This window comes from Tympanuchus pallidicinctus, unplaced genomic scaffold (genome assembly GCF_026119805.1).
Source record: "Tympanuchus pallidicinctus isolate F22 unplaced genomic scaffold, pur_lepc_1.0 scaffold15, whole genome shotgun sequence".
Taxonomy (NCBI): Eukaryota; Metazoa; Chordata; class Aves; order Galliformes; family Phasianidae; genus Tympanuchus; species Tympanuchus pallidicinctus.
In genome coordinates this window covers 17,755,518-17,764,536 of record NW_026294669.1, presented here as the reverse complement: position 1 = coordinate 17,764,536, position 9,019 = coordinate 17,755,518, and the positions used below count along the sequence as shown (strand labels likewise).

At 35.5% G+C, this 9,019-nt stretch overlaps 1 protein-coding gene across 5 annotated transcripts in view; it reads left to right on the top strand.

Moving 5' to 3' along the window:
- The first annotated feature begins 2,210 nt into the window (after positions 1-2,210).
- The window catches only part of LOC128076841 (sodium channel protein type 1 subunit alpha-like), a 247,524-nt gene continuing 240,715 nt past the window's right edge, over positions 2,211-9,019 (top strand). For all 5 annotated transcript variants that reach the window (XM_052675068.1, XM_052675072.1, XM_052675070.1 and 2 more), the window contains exon 1: positions 2,211-2,549. The gene's annotated coding sequence lies outside the window, so the exon portion shown is untranslated. The remainder of the gene's footprint in view (positions 2,550-9,019) is intronic.

Below are 9,019 nucleotides of genomic sequence, written 5' to 3'. Positions count from 1 at the left end.
ATGATTTCATAGGTTCTTTGCAATTATCTTCCCAATTTACTAATTGCTTAGACACCATGAGCACATCAGCCATCCTCCAGACAAAACGTATTTTACTGTTTAATCTTGCATCATTTGTGACAACTGGGGTGGTTGTTTTATTTGTTCTGTTTGTTTTTAGTTTTATATCAGAAATCTGCTTTCAGACATGCTGACTGCTGCATGTGTAATGTAGTACATTCTTAAAGAGAGAATCCTACGAGTATCAACACTATGGAAACACTTTCTTGTCTGTAATGAAAACTCTTCATTAAAGCATATAATCATATTTTCCATTGAGCTGTTTAACAGGACATCCCTCATTTGTTAGTATTAAAAATACCATTGTTACCTGTACAGATTTATGCTGGTGCTGGCATTGAGCAAAGGTCCTGTTTGAAGAGATCATCTTCCCTTTCTCAAATTGCTTCCTTACTGTTGCCAGGCCACCAGACACAGTAGAGGATTTGGTTTTCTCTGGAGTCTAGAGGAATAAAGTAAGGCCAGTTGATTTCCACTTGCAGTAAGAACATGGTTGGTTTTTTTTTGTTTTTTAATTTTTTTAAAATAGCTAAGAGCAGAACACCATAATGCTTATTAATTTAAAATGGAGACTTTGAAAGCACTTGACTATGTCTGTACTCTCTTATATTCTTATATTATATGCAACTTCAACTCACATAATCTGTAAATTTTTAAAACTTCAATACTGCATAGGAATTAGCATTCAGAATAGATATATAGTAGTAAAAGAGTTATTTGATGTTTGTCATCAAAATATAGAACACGTATACTGCTAAGATTAATTTTTAAATCTCATTGGCCTACTTTAGGATGTTTATTTGAGATCAATAATTAGGACTTGCAGATTATAAATTTGTTTTGGAATTTATTTAACATTAATTGCTAAGTGTGTCTGTGTGCAATAGGTCCAGCTGGTGTAGCTGCATATTCTTCTCTGCCAAAACTACTGTCTGAGGACTCCACTTTCCTCAGAAACTTTGTTGCATATTTTCAGCCATGTAATGCTCTTTATTTGCAAGAGTTACTCAAGTCATTGGCAGGAAAGACAGTCAGTCATAAATAGCATAGCTGGCAAATTCTTAGGCCACTGAACAAGAACCATAAATTGTGATTCAGAGAACAACAGGATTACCTCTAGTTGAAAAATAGGGACTTTTGGCTAGAATCTTTAACACAGAAATAGTAGGTCCCATCTACTTGCTTGCCAGTAGCAGTCACTTTTCAGAACAAACCTTCTCTGCAGTTCTTTCTTCTAATTGTATATTTTTAGTTTTGTTGCGTTCAGTATTGCCAGCTGGCTCTTTCTGTATTTTCCCAGTAGCTATTGTGGAGAAACATACAGAGAACTTAAGGCAGACCTCTGTGAGATGATCTTTCTTCTTCATAAAGGCTAGAAGAGTGCCTTCAGGCTTCCTATTCTGGTTCTGTTCCTTATTTGTGCTACCTCTCAGACAGCAAGCCAACAAACCTTTAAGCATTTGAACTTATTAACCAATATGCAGAAAATAAAATCCCTAGTAATTAAAAATTGCATTGTAATGAAGATTACCAAATAAATCTGCTAAGTAAGCAGATACTAAAAAACATAATTTTTTCTCTCAAGGGAAGCATAATTCTATATAGAAGTAGATGAGTGAATGTGAAAAGTAATTAATGAACAAACATTGCAGGCACACTTTGCCAGCCTTTTGAAGATATTTAGAGTAGTTAAATGCAGTTATAGATCCTTTAAAGAAGTACGTTGATTCCCTTTAATGGAACCTCATACACGGTTCTTTATTCAAGCAACAATCAATTTCAAATGGAAACAGCGAAGTTTAGAGTATAAAGGAAGCAGCTGGGATATTCTTGACAAAATTAGATTGGTTAGATTGGGACAGGCTTCTTTAGAGAGGTAGAACTAATTTCAGCAATGAAGGTGTGCAGGAGGAAGGAGTTAACACCTCCTCAGACAGAAGAATTGAAGGCATCTGCTCTTAACACACAAAGGCAATTAAAGCCAGCAGACACCATTTTCATGGTTTGAAAATACCTGGTGGCTGCTGGCACCAGGTGGCTTCTGAGCCAGCCAAGTACTTGGGAGGTCATCACAGCTGCTGCAAGCCCCTCCTCCCAAGGGCAAAGTGCAAATAAAATTGGGAAATCCTACAACTGTTTTTCTATGTAGGCAGACACAGTGACTGGTTGGGGCTAGACCTGGACTGGCTTTGTTCTTTTGCCTGGTGCATCTCTGCTTTACAGAAATCCCTCTTTTACAGTTAGGGAAAAGTGCGTGCTCTCTGTGCTCTGAAATCCTAGTGTAAGTAGAGACCAGCTATTTTTCTATTGTTGTAACAAGCCAGCACAGTGCCTCCATTTCCTGATGAAAGTTGATTGAGCTACAATTTCCAGCTAGGATTTCAAGGGAAGGTAAAAATGCACTTTGTATTCTTTAGTCTTTATATATGCATTAATTAATAGAACTGAAATCTTGCTAGAAGTCCCTACATACCTGAGGCCTTCTAAAGGTAAGCAGCTTTTTTCCTTTGTTTCTGTGGTTGTTGCATTTGAGCAAATCCTCACTTGCCTAGGTCCTTGCTACTTTGCTGCTATTGTTGTCCTTTCCATTGTGTTACAATGAGTAGTATCTTATTTGAATATCAAATTAATACTCTTTTTGATTCTTATTTCCTTCATGTGCAAGACTGTGAAGCTGTATGTTGTAATCCTACCTCTCTTCAACTCCAAATTGAATGGATCTATCTATGTCTTTAGCAGATTTGTCAGAGAATACTGCTCTCTGTAAATCCTACACAACAGTCTTGATTATATAACAAATAAAAGGAAAATTCAGACTAAGATGCAATATGGAAGTTACAGGGGACGCTAAAAAGTACTCTAGTTTATTATGCAAAGAGCTAAAAGATCCCTTTTTTTAATCAGTAGGTGCTCAGAACACACATCAAATATATTTTCAATTGAAATGTCTAGAAAGCAGTATGTAGTAGGATCGCTCCCCAGTCTCTATAGCCTATAACAGTTCATTGCTTTTTACTATTGAAATACCTTTCTGAGCCTTACTCTTACATTAAAAGCTTTGTGGAATCTGTCATTGAACTTCTCCAGGAGAGAAGTTTTTTGTTAACATGGTTTTTTATTGTTTTGGTAAAAATTACAGTATTTTCTACAATAACGACAGGTTTCTACTAAATAAAAAAATAGGAAGTTTATTTTCATATAGTGAAATTTTGGATTGCTTCCACCACCATCAAAAGTGTCATATTTCATTTTATTTTTTTAACACTTTCATTGTCTGGTAGTTTCATCTTGGGTTTTTGAAGCTGAAGACCAACTTCTTTGCTTTATCTTGCAGCAAACTTGTAACTGAGGTGTTCATTAGATCTTTTGATATTCTAACTCGATTCTCACAAACTATAAGCTCTGTTTTCCACATTCTCCTATGGTACTGATTGGGAAAAAGGTTTTTTTCTTTTAATTAAAATTCCTTCAACTTCTTTAAACTGTCTGTACTATTCATCCCCATCGCTTCTTGGTAGTAATAGTAAACTTTCTGTAAAATGCTCAATTCCTAGTGATAGGTGTGTAGAGATAGTTAAAATTACATTAGTAAGGTTTTTAAACTAGTTCTTATATAGTGATTTTATTTTCAATTATTTTAGTATGAAACAATGCCTTCTGTTATATCTGATCACATAGAGTTGCTATTTTGTGATGTAATAATTCTTTAGTTTGAACAGCTGGAGTTCTAAACTGAATCTCTTGAATGTGCTATTTATTATTTCATGATTGAAAATACTCTTAGAGATAATCTGTCATTTTTTGTTATCACGAGCTAATAAAATAAGTATATTATTAATCTCTTATGCTTTCACTCCTAATAAATGAAATTCATGCAGCAATGGAATAAAAAAAGGAGTAATTCCATGAATTAAAGGCAGTTGTCTGAATGACCAAAGGTACATAGCATGAAAAATCTCATTCGGTAGAGACAGAGACTGATGGATCAATACGTTTACTATGTAAATTTGATAATTTATGCTTTAAATTACTATCCACACAGTGTTCCACAAGCTTATATAGATATGGAATGCTATGATGTGTTGGTATGCAGAGCGAGCACAGAATTAAGAGCGTAGTGAAGCACTGTTGTCTTACGCTAGAGAAGGAGTTGCTGCTCTCTGCCTTGGACACAGCAGCCTGATACAGAGCCAGTTTTTCTTTCAAGGAGACAGTCTCCTCAAAGTCCATCAGCGTGTTCCCAGCCTTGGCAGTACTCTCTTCTGGTAATCCTCTTACACGTTTGCGACGACCCACTGCAAATACAAAGGGATCACGATTCCTGAGTAGGAAACAGGTGCATTTTTTCTCAAAATCTTGAAAGCAGAAGTAGGAGCTCAGTGTAATAACAACTTGTTAGCAATGATATCTTATTTCCAGGTTAGAAGTTATTTAGGACAGACAAAATGAATTCAGTGACGTTTTTGAAACTAGGGAACGTTTTGGGGGAAATAACATTGTATTTTAAACATCCAGTTTTAGGCATGTTTGTGTTGGTAGTACTGCAGTGTGGGGATAATATTAAGAAACTATTCATTGAAAATGTTTAGGGAAGTGTTGATGTTCAAAGGCTAATTCTGAAAGCCTGTGCTGAAAATGAACTGCAGTAGTGTCCCTGAAGTCAAAGAGTTTTTGCTTGGAAAAGGAATTTGGAGTTGCCTGTAATACCTGTGAGCAATACCAGCTTTTAAATATAGCACAGAATTCAATTAAAATAGCTGTAAATCATTCTGTACCCTATTAACCGTATGTGACAAAACACAACCAACATAGAATATTTAACCCACATATGATAGCACTTTATGTGACTTTCCAATCTCAAAATGTAATCTAGCCAATTTATGAGCACAAGCAGCTAGTCCATTTTCTGGTGTTAACTATGATCATGATCAGTATGCAGTGCAATAGCACTGCTTCCATAAGGCTATTTCAGCTTGGGCAAGGGCTGTCAGCTGTCACTCCTTTTGAAAGACTCAGCTTTCTAAATTCAGACAGTGATACTCTTGATCATTTGTTCTATTTCTGCATCTTTTATTCTATCCATCAGGTATTGCAATTAAGTTTCACTAAAGAATTGTCTGATTTGCAGAAATGTAATTTCATTATAAATTAAACAGTTGAAATAAAGCATTTGCTAAGGGAATTTTACAAATGATGTTGGAAAATACTTGCAGGTCATGGGATAGTTCCTGGCAGTTCTTCAAGCACCCACAGGTATCACTGTGCTTTACTTATTCAGGGTTGTGCAAAAGGAGGAATCTTACTCATCACGCGTAATGCAAGGCAAGAATTAAAGCTGGACTGCATTTTTTCAAAATTATAGTGTGTGAATGTTCTTACCTTTATGACAGTATGTTACAGCTTATCTGTCTGCAGTTCAGAAACAGTGAATGTGGAGACAGTGGTTCAGAGTACTCCTGAAAGAGCAGCGCTGACTTGTTAGCACCAGGAAGTCTTTAGTTCTAATAAATTTATATGAATTCATTAGAAAGGTGCCTTAAATTTAGCATTGAGGTATTTTTCCTTCTTGTTTCAGATAAAGAGAAAAAGAATATGCTGTAAGCATCTCTGTCATCTGTAATCAGAAGCAAAAAGTTTAATCTAATCCACATGCTGGAAATTCCTCTTGTCCTACCAAGGTTTTTTTTACAGTCCATGGAAAACTGAGTTGAATAACACTGAAGTTCTGTAAATAGGCCACTCCCATTTTGGGAGGGAGGCACCAATACTTGAGAATTCAAGAACATGTATTTTTAGCAAAGCCAGCAGAATCTGTTGTTTTAATCCTTGTGCTTGTACTGCACAAATCAGTGTGCCCTGATCTTCCCTAAATCTATCAGTTTCTCCTTGTTGTTGCAGAATAGGATGAAATAAATTTGTCACAACCAGCCCTGCTTTTATTCTTAAACAGCTGCTTTTTCTGAGATTGCAGAAGCAGGCTATAGCTGAAATGAATTGTCTTAAAAAAACAAACAAAAAAAAAAACAACAAAAAAAAACTACTCAAGAAACCCAAAAAGCCTCACACTGTAAAATAACAAAAACACCCACAGAAAAACACCCTTAAAAATACGAAGCATGATTTTTCTCTTTGAATTTATCAAAGTTGAGGAAATTACTGAATTAAAAACTAAGAGTAAGAAGCAGGTAGGAGGTACTACAGGTATATCCTCCTGTTCTATCAGCTTGCTACCTGTAGATGTGCTACGAAATTAGTATCTTTGCTTCATATGGATTCAGTTGTCTCTTAATGTATATATAAAACACCAATCACATACTAGAGTGCACTTTTCTGTCTTTCAGTGCTAATCAATACCATTTACAGAATGGTGTTACCTTCATAAAGAAGAAAAAGCCTTTCCAAGCAGTTATTTTTTTGTCATTTTTTATGTCAAATTTCCCAGTCCACTGAAATACACCATCCCATGGAGACCAGCTCCACTGAAGCACACACCACTCCTTTTTTGGAGCATGTAGAGTGGTGCAGGTGATTTTTGTCTCCATGTTTTTGAGTGGAACTTGCTGGATGTTTTTAAGTCTTGAAGCCTGTGTAGCTCTTGCCAGAGTCAACTCCTTGTTCTGGAAGCCTAACTGTAAGGGTTGTACATGTGCATGACAAAAATGCAGGTTCAGTTAATCACGTTTCTTCTTACCTAAGTTGGCTGAATTTGATTATTGTTTTACTAAGATGGTGGCTGGGAAGAAAATATACATATCATAAATCTCCCCTTTTTCTTATGAAGTGACTGTTGTTTAGCTTCGGCATTAGTAAAAGCAGCGGAGAGACTTTTCAAAATGCTATCTGTTCAGCTAGATAGAACAGTGCCAGGGAAGAGGTATCCCACCAAACAGGGAAAAATGCCAGAGCATGTCTAGTCTGTCTGCCCATTCACTGTAGAGCTGTTTAGCTGGCATAGGTGTTCAGGTCCAGTTATAGCAAGCAAATAAAACAAGCAATCGCAGCCTTCCATAAAATCAGACATAGATGCAAACACTCACTGAGGAGTAGCATTCAGTGTAAACACACCCAGCTTCTATGTATTTTCTTCTCACCCTCCTTAAAACTTCTATGTGAAGATAATTTTCTATTTACATTTGTTTCTGTATGTTTGTATTTTGGATGCAATAATGATCAGCAAAATAATTACTACAGCTTAAGAAAGTATAGCAACAGTTACAATAAATGAAAGCTTGCTGAAAATAAAATGGTTTTCAAAGGAAGTAAAATCGGGAGAGATTAAATTGCTGTCCTCCAAGTGAGAATTCTGTACATTAAACCAGGTGTAACCGAAACAGTAGAAAGATTGAATGTCTTCTTCAAAAACAGAGAAAAATAGTCAGCCAACAATATCATTTCATTTCAAAGGCATATGGCAGTATTTAACATAGACTACTACTAGTATTATATTTCTTTGCCCCTGCTCTGATTTTCAAAAATGTTTGCAAGTTTAAAACATTTCTTGGTATTGTCCTAATTCAGCAAGGCATTCTTGGATTCTGCCTAATTGTAAGCATGTGAATCAAGAGAAATGGGAATACTCGTGTGGTTAGACATTATTAAATTCCTTGCTGAATTGGGGCCAATGAATTTAATAGACTGTTTTAAGAAACATTTTAATAGATACATATTATTAGCCACTTGAGGAGTGAAAGTAATAGAAACTATTCTCCTGTTACCTTTAAAAAAGGAAATGTGCTATCCTTGGAAGCTAGTTATTGTGTAAGTTAATACAAAATCCTTTCGGATAGACCACAGGTTGCTTAATCCCTCATACTTTCTCATTCGTTTTGCTCCAAGATTTTGCTTGTTCTGGACTACTCAGGGGTGTAATATCTTCTGATTCTTTTGAGGATAAATGTGTGTTTATGATGAAAAGTTTTGTCATAGGAGCCTTGTGTTTACCTGTGTGAGGTATGTCAACAAAAGCTGTTCTCTTCTGTCATGTGGGACTCATATGATTATTTCAGACTATGTAATTCTTTATTAAGGATAACATATCAACTATAGAAAGTAAATAAAGCTTGACAAATTTTTCAGGCATAATAAGACTGGAGAATTCTGTCTTATTGCTGATCATATTCAGTGATACAACTACATTAAATATCTGTTTTGGGCTTCTCAGCATTTTCGTAATAGACTAAATAGCATTCTAAGCATTGCCTTCATTGTTCTTCAGTGGAGACAATGGAAGTTGTTGGTACTCAGCCAAAGAGCTTGCTGTAAATGTTACTTGATACTTCTAGAAGAATAAGGCTTTGGCATAATTGAAACACGTAGTAAAAAGTTCCATAGCACTGATGTGGTTGGAGGGTTCTGCTTCTGCTAAAAAATTGAAGCATTTAGTATAGAAAGCCCAAAACTCATGGGAGAAATAATCTGTGGATCAGCCTTATCTTATATTTTTCAGGTTTTGAAGATTTATTCAAGTGCATAGTTGCAGATTTTAGCTCCTAAGCTCAGCACCACTAGAAGTTGAAGAGTTTTCATCAGTGCTTTCAAATACTCAAATGAGTCTATGGGGAATTTGCATCTCATAAGACTGTCTGAATGCAAAATGTTACATTACAGCTCTCACAGGACCTTTCAGGAAAAAAAAACACAACACAAACAACCCACTATCCTCTATGGGTCTATCACATATTTAGAAAAACTTTCACTTGTAAGAGACATGAATTGTTGACTATGCATTTTTATGTAGTTCATAGGCTTTCTTATTCCTGACAGATCAAAACTGCTTCTGAAACATACATTGCTCAATTTAGAATCAGTGACATGGTATGGAATGTAGGATTCATTTCTCTTGTTAGAAAGGAGAAAGAAAATCTTTAAACTGAAAGAGCTTAAAAGGAAAAAGGGAAAAAAAATTGCTTACAACCATTTTTATAAAAAAAGATTTTTGAAAATCTCAAGAACATACAGA